Source organism: Coffea eugenioides, chromosome 6, assembly GCF_003713205.1.
Source record: "Coffea eugenioides isolate CCC68of chromosome 6, Ceug_1.0, whole genome shotgun sequence".
In the NCBI taxonomy this organism is placed as follows: Eukaryota; Viridiplantae; Streptophyta; class Magnoliopsida; order Gentianales; family Rubiaceae; genus Coffea; species Coffea eugenioides.
The window spans coordinates 46,292,975-46,304,067 of NC_040040.1; positions in this window are offsets into that span (position 1 = coordinate 46,292,975).

The window sequence follows — 11,093 nt, forward strand, 5'->3', positions numbered from 1 at the left end:
TGTATTTGGCCGGAGAACAGGTTCCTAAAGGAGTAATTTACTCCTTAGAAAATGCAATGGAGAGTTGAAGAAATTATAGGAGAGTCGAGCCAACGACTATAAACAAAAGCGCTTGTTGGGAGGCAACCCAATAATAATAGTGTATTTGTTTTTTTTTGTGTTTCTTACATTTTGGTGTGATTTAATGGATTAATTAGATGTATTTCACTTGTTTGTAGGAGATAAGGGAGTTTTATCATCCATCTTGGAGGTGCACTTGAAAAACATGTTGGCAGGGAGTTTTTCTAACCAAATCGCGTTTTAAGTGCTTAAAATTTCTATGCCTATACATACATTGTGCAATTCAAGTGAGTTTTGGTGATACCATGGTTATAAAGTTTCATGGATTCATTTGATGTGTATTTAATGCTCAAAAATGCCATTTTGATATAAAAATGCAAAAATGATCAAAAAACCTCACCCCTTGATTTTCAATGTAAATGTGTTTGTTGTGTTTTGAAAGGATGGATATTGTGTTTAAGGTATATTGCATGTGCGTGGGAGGTTAGAATTGATAACAGGTTTGTCCAATGTGTATTTTGGAATTGGCCGGAAAAGGAAAAAAAATTGCAGTTTCTGCAGTAAAGTGCAGAGAAATATGGATCCGAGCTCGGATCCTAAAAATCCCAGACAGATACGACCTCGGATCAATAGATCCGAACTCGGATCTTTGCCAACCCAGATAGATCCGAGGGATCGTCTGTGTTTCTGTTGAGACTGATCCGAGCCCTGTCGGATCCGAGGCCTTCCAGAACGGATCCGACCTCGGATCGGTTTGCGATATGTGTGGAACCGAGGGTTCGGTTCCTCATTTTCCAGCTTTCCTCTCATTCTCTCTCCCCGAAACCCTAGTTCCCCTTTCTATTCTTCCATTTCATCCGTTTAACCTCTAATCCTTCAACACAAAAACATCCCAAACACTCTTGTGAATATAAACCCTTAACAATTTTGTAGCAAAAACATCAATTTTGTGGGTTTTGATCTTCGAAAAGGGGATTTTGGCCGAACGGAAATTCTTCAATTTGGGGGGTATTTTGGCTCGTTTCTGTGTCAGTTTTTGCATCATTTTCATCCTCCACCATCAATCTACACATTTGAGGTAACAATTTGCGAATTTCTTTGACATTTTATAATTCTTATTTTGCATATTTCTAGTTTTTGGGAATATTATGATAAATGCATATTTGTTGGAATTTCTTGATACAATTGTACTACATTGTGCTTAAATAGATTGTTACTAATATCTTCATGCTTATTTTTGAGAAAACTATGGATTTGGTGATATTTTTTAAGAATTTTTCTCAATTTTTGGGCTTGAGCATTTTAGTGATTTATACTCTTGAATTTTGCTTTCATTAAATATATGAACTTGTTCTGAGGAGCATAAATCACTGTCATATCAATTGAAAATGATATATCATCATTCGAACAATAGCTCATGGGGTAAAAGAGTGTGTTTCCGATCAAGTTAAGCACATTGAACCACTTTTACTTGAGATAAGTAGCATTTGTTTGGATGAATTGGAACTCATGTGAATGTAAATTGAGTGTTATGAATTGGATTGGAGATATTCTCAAGTGTTTGAGTCTCATTCTTGCAAACGGATACACTTTTCAATTGTTAGCACTTAATATGCATGAAATGATTCCTTTATTGGGAATATCCTTTCTAAATGTGGGAATTGGATTTGAGAATTGTTAGGAAGTTATTTGTTTAATTTTGGGTACATTTTGGCAGGGAGTTTAACCCTTTTTCAAGGGGAAACTCTGCCGAAATTTTCTTAAATTCTCATTTCACATGTGTGAGCAAGTTTCTATGATTTCTAATGAATGTTCATCTTATTTTTGAAGAGGAACTATGACTCGCACAAGGAGGGCTGCATTCGTACTCCTACTCCTTCCTCAAGTGAGGAACACACACCCTCTTTGCATGAGGAGTCACCTGAGGAAGAATCTCCTTCGCCGGAGCCGCCACCTCGCTCTCGCCGGAAGACCACATCTACTAGCCGTGCCGAGCCACCGCCGGACTACGATACCACACGATTCATCTCGCTTGAAAACCAACAGTGGTATGAAGCCGGACTGGACAAGGAGATCATAATCGAAAAACATTTGGCACCGGAGGTGGATGCGCATTATCACATTTCGACAGCATTCAAGTGACTTGGATGGGAGAACATCCTTCAGTTGCCCAAGTACTACTACCCCAACTTGGTGCGGGAGTTCTACGCCAATGTGGAGAACAAGCAGAGTCACAGTGGCAACCTCATCGTCTCATGGGTTCGAGGCAGGAGAGTGACTCTCAATCGAGATACACTGAGAAGCTTCGTCCAACTCAAAGATGCAGGCGAAGATGTCAAATTGACCAAGGAGTTCACGGCTCGAGACCCTTGGCAGGTGGGAGAGGCGGTTGGACGCCTAAAGGGCCAGTATCGAGAGAGAGGAACTGCAAAGAAGCTTACAGTTTACGCCGATTCTTTCGAGCATAGGTACCACTTGATTTTCTACCTCTTTGCCTTCAATGTGGTACCAAAAAGAAGTGGAAAACGGGAGCTCCGCAACAGTGATCTCTACTTCTTGGACAAGATGATGAATGGTGTGGGTGCGCAGTTGACCGGTATTCCTCTACCCAGCATTATCATCAGCTATATGCGGACCACAGCTCGCATGAGGGCCGGCGAGACTTGCTTCGGATTCCCTCGACTGCTATCCCTCGTGTTTGAGAAGCTCAAGGTTCCTCGTGGAACCGAGAGAGCGGTGGTAACTAGGTCTGCCGAGGAGGTAAATGCTTCTATACTCAAGGCTTTGGGTATTTCTACGGATTTTGGAGCTGCTTTGATCCGGGACACAGGAGAAGCTTCAACTTCCACTCAACCTCCGCCTCACAGTGAACCACAAGCAGAAAATCAAGAGACGGAGGCACAGCAGACTCTTCCTCCTCCGATTCCGCGACCACCTCCTCAACCGCGCTCCAAGTGGCAAGAGCTTCTCAATGCTATTTGTTGTATGGAGACGCGAGTCGTCGAGCGCATTGACCAGACGGAGCGGATGATGACTGAGCGCCTCGACCGACATGATCGCCGCCTTCGTGCGATCGAGGATCATTTTCATATCCGACGGTCTCCTACTCCGACACCTCATCAGGAGGAGGGCCATATTGGTACCTCACAGGGTTCTCATGGAGCCGAGGAGGCAGTAGACCCTCGTTCCGAGCAACCATGATACTTTTTAGCGGATTAGATCTTTTATTTCTTTATTTTTCTTTTCTTTTGTTAAGACAAACTTTGTGATTTCAATTTTTTTTTATTTGAATCATCTTGTGCTACTTATGGTGTTTGGTACCCTTGTTGTCTCATTTTGGGCAGAATTTGGATGATCGTGATGATTAAGGGCTTCAAATTGCATCACCACCTATTTGAGGGAAGTTTCAGTTCTTTTACCTTCCTCTACAATGAGGACATTGTAGATTTTAAGTGTGGGGGAGGGATCACTTTATCTGATGGGTGATTGTGTCTTGAAATGCATGACTTTAGTTGTTTAGAGCTTAAAAATGTTGGAATTATATTTGGAGATATTGTCATGAGGATAATTTTTGTGAAAATGAGGTTGTTGGCAGGGAGTTTCATCCATTTTTATGGGGAAACTCTGTCAAAATTTTTCTAAAATATCTTCCATTTGGATAACAAGCTATGTGTATTTTGGAAAAGTTTAATTCTTATTTGTCTTGAAATGAATTATTATGCAAGTAAGATTTTTACATTTTAGAAAGTATATTTGCTTAAATAAGAAAAGTTATGCTTAGAGTTTTGCAAGATTAATGATATTTATCATTTTTACTTAATTTTATAAGTAAGTGATTGATATAGTCAAAGAAAGGCCAAATTCTTCCTTTAATTATACTTAGAGGGAAAAAGAAATTGATTTGAAAAAAAAAAAAAAGAGAGAAAAATAATATTAGTAATTTTCTACTCCAATGATTCACATACTGAGTAACCGGGGGTTGGCATTTACAAATGTCGACATTCGCGTAAAAAGGTATTGGAATTAAGAGTATGATTGGCAATTTAAATGAGTGAAATGTCGAGTAACCGGGAATTTTCACCTAAAAGTGTTGATTTTCACGTAAAAAGACGTTTTCACTATTTAAATAAAATGAATTGTGAATAAATCCCTCTAAATTGTTAAGTTTTGGGATGAGGAAGGCCATAAAATTGACTATGTGATTTACTTATTTGTGGAATTAGGATAGAATGAGAGAATTGATTTGAATTTGTCAAAATTTAGGCATAATTATTTTTATTTAATTGAATATTATGAGTATTTAGTGTAATCTGAGAAATGGCATAATAATTGGTTTCTAGGTTTTTGAGGAATTAAATTTGACAAGAGTACGCATACTGTTTTCTCTATTGAATATTTGAAGTAAGTTTTATGTAAAATTGCTTGAGGACACGCAATGATTCAAGTGTAGGGGAATTTGATAAGTGAATATTTAACGTACATTTTGTACGAATTTGGCATGAATTTTTGGTATGTTTTGAGAAGATTAAAGCCATATTTGAACTCTTTTGGTGATAATTGTTTAAATATTGTTTAAGGGTTAAGAAATTGATAAATGAGTGGATTAATGCGTAATTTTGTAAAATTGTGAAGGTAATTGATGTATGAAATTCATGCACAAGTTGAAAGAAATGTCAGGGTCATCCAGAGGACAAAGTACACAAGAAATTGGGAGCAAAAATGTAGAAAAAAGGGAAGAAGTGAAAACCTGGAAAATTGCTTAACACGGATCCGAGCTCGGATCCGTGTGTACAAGAGGGATCCGACCCCTCGTCTGTACTTCTGGCGGAGTGTATCCGAGGTCAGGATGATCCGACCTCGGATCCATCATGGGAAGGCCTCGGATCCTATAATCCGAGCTCGGATCCATTATCACTCCTCGGATCCGAGGCTCGGATCTGTCTCTCTCCTCAGCAAGTGGCACAGCCATTTTTCTTTACCTTTCTCACAACTTTTACAGCTATTTTGAGGGACAGAAATCGGTGGCACATGCTTCTGCAATAAAAGAGAAGACCAAATGAGTGTGGACAAAATGAACATCATATCTTTGACTTCTTTTTACAAAATCTAAGTGGAGGAAATTATGAAGTGAGAGGAATGGAATTTCTACCACCTTTTATGCAGAAACACAGGGGAGAAGCAAGGAAGACCAGACGTAGCTAGTTTTTCATTTGGGTTAATTCCACTTTGTCCCCCCAAACTTTGGACGATTACCCACTTAAATCCCTAAACTTCAAAATGGAACACTTAAGTCCCTAAACTTATAAATACCTCCTACTTAAGTTTCTGAACTTATAAAATGGGACACTTAAATCCCTAAACCCTTATAAAATGGGACACTTCGACCACCAACGACATTCAGAATTTGTTAACAATTTTTCTTAAGTGGGAGATATTTATAAATTTAGGGACTTAAGTGTCCCATTTTGAAATTTAGGGACTTAAGTGGGTAATCGTCCAAAGTTTGGGGGGACAAAGTGGAATTAACCCTTTTCATTTTGTAACACTTTTTTCTCTCTAGAGGGGAGTACTTGGAGAAGCATTTTTTTTGGAGAGTTTTCACTTGTAATCATATTGTGCAAGAACATAGCAGGAATTGGAGAGCTTCACTTTCAATTGGCTAAGCTTTCTTTTATCTTTCTTATACTTGTACTTTATGATGTTTTGCATTAATAAACTTGTGAGTTTGATTGTTAAATCATTCATGAGTAGCTAAACTCCTTCATCTAGGGAGTAGATGAAACTTATGGCTAAATAATACTAATTGAATGTGATTTACACTTGTTATATCTTGAGTTAACTTGTCTACTTGTGTAGCTGTGATTTCTTGTTATTGATTGATCACCAATAACTTGTTTACAGTTGTTATTGTTCAATGAGAATTGGTAATAACAATGGAAACACATGAGTAGAGCTTGAGTTGTATGTTCATGAAAATAGAAATACACTTAAGTGGATTACTTAGTATTTTATGAATTAAAACAGAGTTGTAGTAGTATTTCACCATGGAAATAGGGAAATCTATATTACTCTAAGCCATTTCATCATGAAAATGAGACTTGGTAATTTTGGAAATAAATCTCTGGTTAAGCAAGAATAATAGCAGGAAGTAAATCCATTCATTTGTGTAATTTATGCCATAAGTGGAATCTACATCCCTAGAATCTTCCTTAAGTGAAATTTCTTTGTTTGCATTTAGCATTTGTTAAACTAGATTTGTATATCAGATTTGTAGATTACAGCATTAGACTTTCTCTGCTCAAATTAATTGTAAGTCTAAATAATAGAGAGAACAGGGGCTTAGTAATTGTTTAAATTGCTCCTCGTGGGATCGACCCGATACGCATCTTGTACTACAATTGCGACCTGTATACTTGCAGTCCAACGGGTGTAAAATCGGAATTAAACTTGCATTGATACAAAAATCCCGTCAGTCTGGACAATTCACTAATTTACCATTTTATTTGTAAAACTTACCATTATTTGAATTAAACGTACTAATCATAATTGTTATAACTTTCTTAAGTAAAATGATAAGTTTGTGAAATAAAGTAGTAAGTTTGAACAATTCACCAATTTAACATTTTATTTGTAAAACTTACCATTTTTCAGTAAGAACTTACCATTATTTGAATTAAACTTACTAATATTGTTGTAACTTTCTTAAGTAAAATGGTAAATTTGTGAAATAAAGTAGTAAGTTTGAACAATTCACCAATTTACCATTTTATTTGTAAAACTTACCATTATTTGAATTAAAATTACTAATTATAACTGTTATAACTTTCTTAAGTAAAATGGTAAGTTAGTGAAATAAAGTAGTAAGTTGTACAATTCACCAATATACCATTTTATTTGTAAAACTTGCCATTTTTAACAAAAACTTACCATTATTTCACTTAAACTTACTAATTATAATTGTTGTAACTTTCTTAAGTAAAATGCTAAGTTTGTGAAATAATGTAGTAAGTTTGAACAATTTACCATTTTATTTGTAAAACTTACTATTTTTAAACAAAAACTTACCATTGTTTAAATTAAACTTACTAATTATAAAGTAATATGTTTTGTTGGAGAAGTAGTAATGTTCGGTATTTAAGAGTAAATTTCATATCACACTTATAACTTACCAATTTTATTACCAAAGTTATCATATTACCACCTGATATTACTTTGAATCTTGGAAACCTAAATGAACAGTAGTGCAATTGTCACTAAAGATACCAATCTTGGATGTGGGGACCATTATTAACTGGTTGTACCAGTATTTTAATGTAAAATATTCACAAGTTATGTTAACGATTGACACTATAGCATTATCCTTGGCGGTGCTTATGACTTTCTCTTTTTTTCATAACAAGTTGAATTCCCAGAAAAATGACTCTCATACTTGGATAGAGGTAGTCCATTTATATTTAAATGAATACAAGACAGATGGTAACAAACACACATGGATAGACTGATTAAGTTATCACTGAGCAGTGATGTTTCAATGATAACACATACAGGCATACATAATTAGCAACTGACATAGGAACAGCTACCGTTGGCGGCACATATGCAATTCTAGTGAATTGTTGGCCTTTATTTCACATTACAAAGTACGGTGCAAATTGTAGCATATAGTAGGCTTTCAACATTTGTAGCGACAGTAGCAAGCATAATGACGTTGATGACCTTGGCCAGTCCACATACATGATCCGGAGTCAGCATGGTCTCGAGACTTGCAAACATTGTGGCACCCTTGAGGGTCACATTTCCCTGACCAGGACTTGCTAGGCCTCTGGCAAAATTTAGCTTCAGCCATTGGCATCTCTGCATGAAACAAAGCAAGAGAAAGAGCAAAATATGTAGAGTTAGTCCAGAGTTTATGATATGTATGAGGGCTCTAGCCTGTCCACCTAGCGGATAAGTGTTTGTTAGTATTATACGGTATGGCTCCTATGTGTCATTGTTTTGTGTCAATCATTATCCCATTTCTATTTTTACACCACATGTACTGTTTCTTGCAACACTATACATGTATACTTGAAGTAGATTTACATGTGATGAGAAATTAGAAAGTGGAAGAGAAAATTCTAGAGCAGAAAACATTTATTGAAAAACATATGGCGCATACGTAATACAAATTAGTTCGTGAAATTTTGATTGTATGTGTACATGCACATGATACACACGTATAACTATTCTAATTCATTGCTAGTGACAACCATATCCGTTTGTTATACTCGAAATTCTCTAACTAATAGAGATGTAGAGACAAATAATTAAAACTTTGGGAATGTACAAGTATACGCCATTCGGTTTATGTGTTCGACTAGCTACAACTTACCATTTGGTACGAGGAGGAGGAAGCAGATGAGCAGGGCAAAGAAGGTTGCGCAGCTGAATTGAGATTTAGCCATCTCCGATATCTTATGTTAGCTTTGCTTGTGAGAAAACAAGTAAATGATGATAGCTATTTATAGCAAGAGACAGTGAAATTTTCCAAAACCTAATCGTTAGTTGTGTTGAAACTTCTTATCGCTGAGTTGTTAAGAGAAAGCGACAAATATCGAAGAATAAATACAAAGTCTAAGTCAGAATTAGCTTACGAAAGGAGTTTAAACAAAGCATCAACACCATTAAGATTTGAAATAAACTCGGAAATGTACGAATAGAATAAGATGCTAGATAAGAAGTTCAGCAAACATCACTTATCCAAGGACATAATTAATAGCATTAAGACCGGTACAAAATTTGAATAGATCAAAAGACAGCTTAATTTCCTACCGTCTTAATAAGATATATTGATTTATTTGAGGATTACTATATACGTGAATACTGGAAATCTTCTAGCAAATGGGCTGTACACTTTGCATAGATTACTGATCAAGTTGTATTGAGGTTGTTGATAGATCATTTTCTTCATCAATCCATGCATGAACAAACCACGTCAGCTCACCTAAGATATTTAGTAACTTGAAAAAGGTGAATTGAGTATTAGAACAAAAGTTGTGTGTATGTGCTAAATAATCAATTGGTTTGTTTAATGACATAAATATTAATGCTGCAGCATGGGACAGAGTTGTCGAACATACAACTAAACTTGAAAATACAGTGGCTGATTCTTAGCATCAATTGGTCGAACGAGAGGACCACATGGGCTGAACCAATTTGGACCCTCGAGTCCTAAATAGAGACATTCAATCTCAATTGGTCACTTAAAGACGCCTAACAAAATAGTTATGATCTTTTTTTTAGGCAAATACCCAGGACCTGTAACTGATGAAATCACCTAAAAATTCTACTAATATGCCAAGATACATGCTTACAAGATTTCCACTTGAGTAAGTTTACTTCTATGTATGAATATCTTGAATGATTGATTTTGTTGTTAGCCTCAGATTGATCTTTTGGGAACAAGGATTTTTTTTTTTTTTGCACAAAAGTGAATTTCATTAACAAAATTGTTGAAAATTGTTCAGCATAATTTAATTTACATCACAGAAATTTGCACAAACGGTAGGAAAAAAATGCAAGAAATATCATATCTAAAATGAAAAATTATGATAGATCTGAAAAATACAATAAATTTGAAAATATTTTCTAATAAGATAAATCACTACAATAGCCGTCAAATCTACTAATCAGCTACTCTAAGTTTGAATAATGATGATGAGATCTGTCGATATAGACTCAAGATCCAAAAGAATTCCAGATCTGATAACCAAATTTAAAATAAATTTAGATCTAATAACAAAATAAGAAAAAGAACTACACAAAAATATCCCTAGGAATTTTTTGAAGAAATAGAGAATCCCAATAAGATATCAATTGTGAGACTTTATTATAAAAATATGGTAAAAATAGAATACGGAAAGGAAGGCCTTTTGAGAAGAGAATAAGAAGTAGAGAGAAGTTGAAGAAGAGGAGAGGTAGAGAGAAGAATTTTGGGAACAAGTTGATCCCTCTCTTTGTTTAAGATACTATAATATTTGATGATTTGAGTTGGTGATTTTCCCTTCAAATTTTAATTGCCTCTGTGCAAGACATAATATATGCCACTGAAAAGTCATTCAGATAAAATTATTCTCCCCCCAACGTTTCTTTGTCAAGTAATCTTCCTTGTAGCTTCAGCATGATTATAATAATATATCTTTGATAGTGCCATTTCTTTACAAATCGTTCCTTATTGCTCGCATGATTGTTGAAACTTTCAGAGAAAATAGCACAATAGTATGGCATGAGAAAATTTACAAGGAATGGCACAATTGTACATATGCATATGTGAAAAACAAAAGATGAGAGGTCTTGGAGGAGGAATAGGTTAGATAATACGGAAAAAGAGAGTGTAAATAAAAGGTGTTGGATTCGACTGAGATCTCTCACTCACCAAAAAAAGGTGAAAAATGCATACATAAAAAAACAAAAGGATGAGAAATTTTGGTGCATTTCCTTTCTTTATTTCCTCCTTTGTAACTCGTAAGTGAAACCAAGTATGCTGTTCATTTTGAGATGGACTTGAATTCAGCCGTACCCTTTGTGTAATAATGTGCCAAAGGGCAAAAGCAGCATTGAAACATTGGCATGCCAATTATTCTTACTTTCACATATTTTCTAATCTGCATCAGAATATTGGATATTCATACAAGTCGAAATTAACTTTTCTGTCGGTCGAATGAAATCATTGACTTTTAAACATCCTATTAAGAATATCAAAACTATATCTGGTACGAAGCATCTTTTGAAGGTTTCCTACAAAAATCTTGTTTATAATTGAACGGTAAAGACTTGTGATTATATTAGACTGATTGACCGATCAGAAATACATTGTTGATACTGTATGGAAAGCATTTATGCATTGGCACAAGTGCCATCCTATCAGTGGCAGAGTCGCGACCGAAAGTTAGGAGGAACAATTGTCTATTGTTAGGCAAGATAAGGGCTAGATCGAGAACCAACTATATTGGTGGTGGTTGGAATTGGTCAAGGCTCAAAACAACTATCTTGAT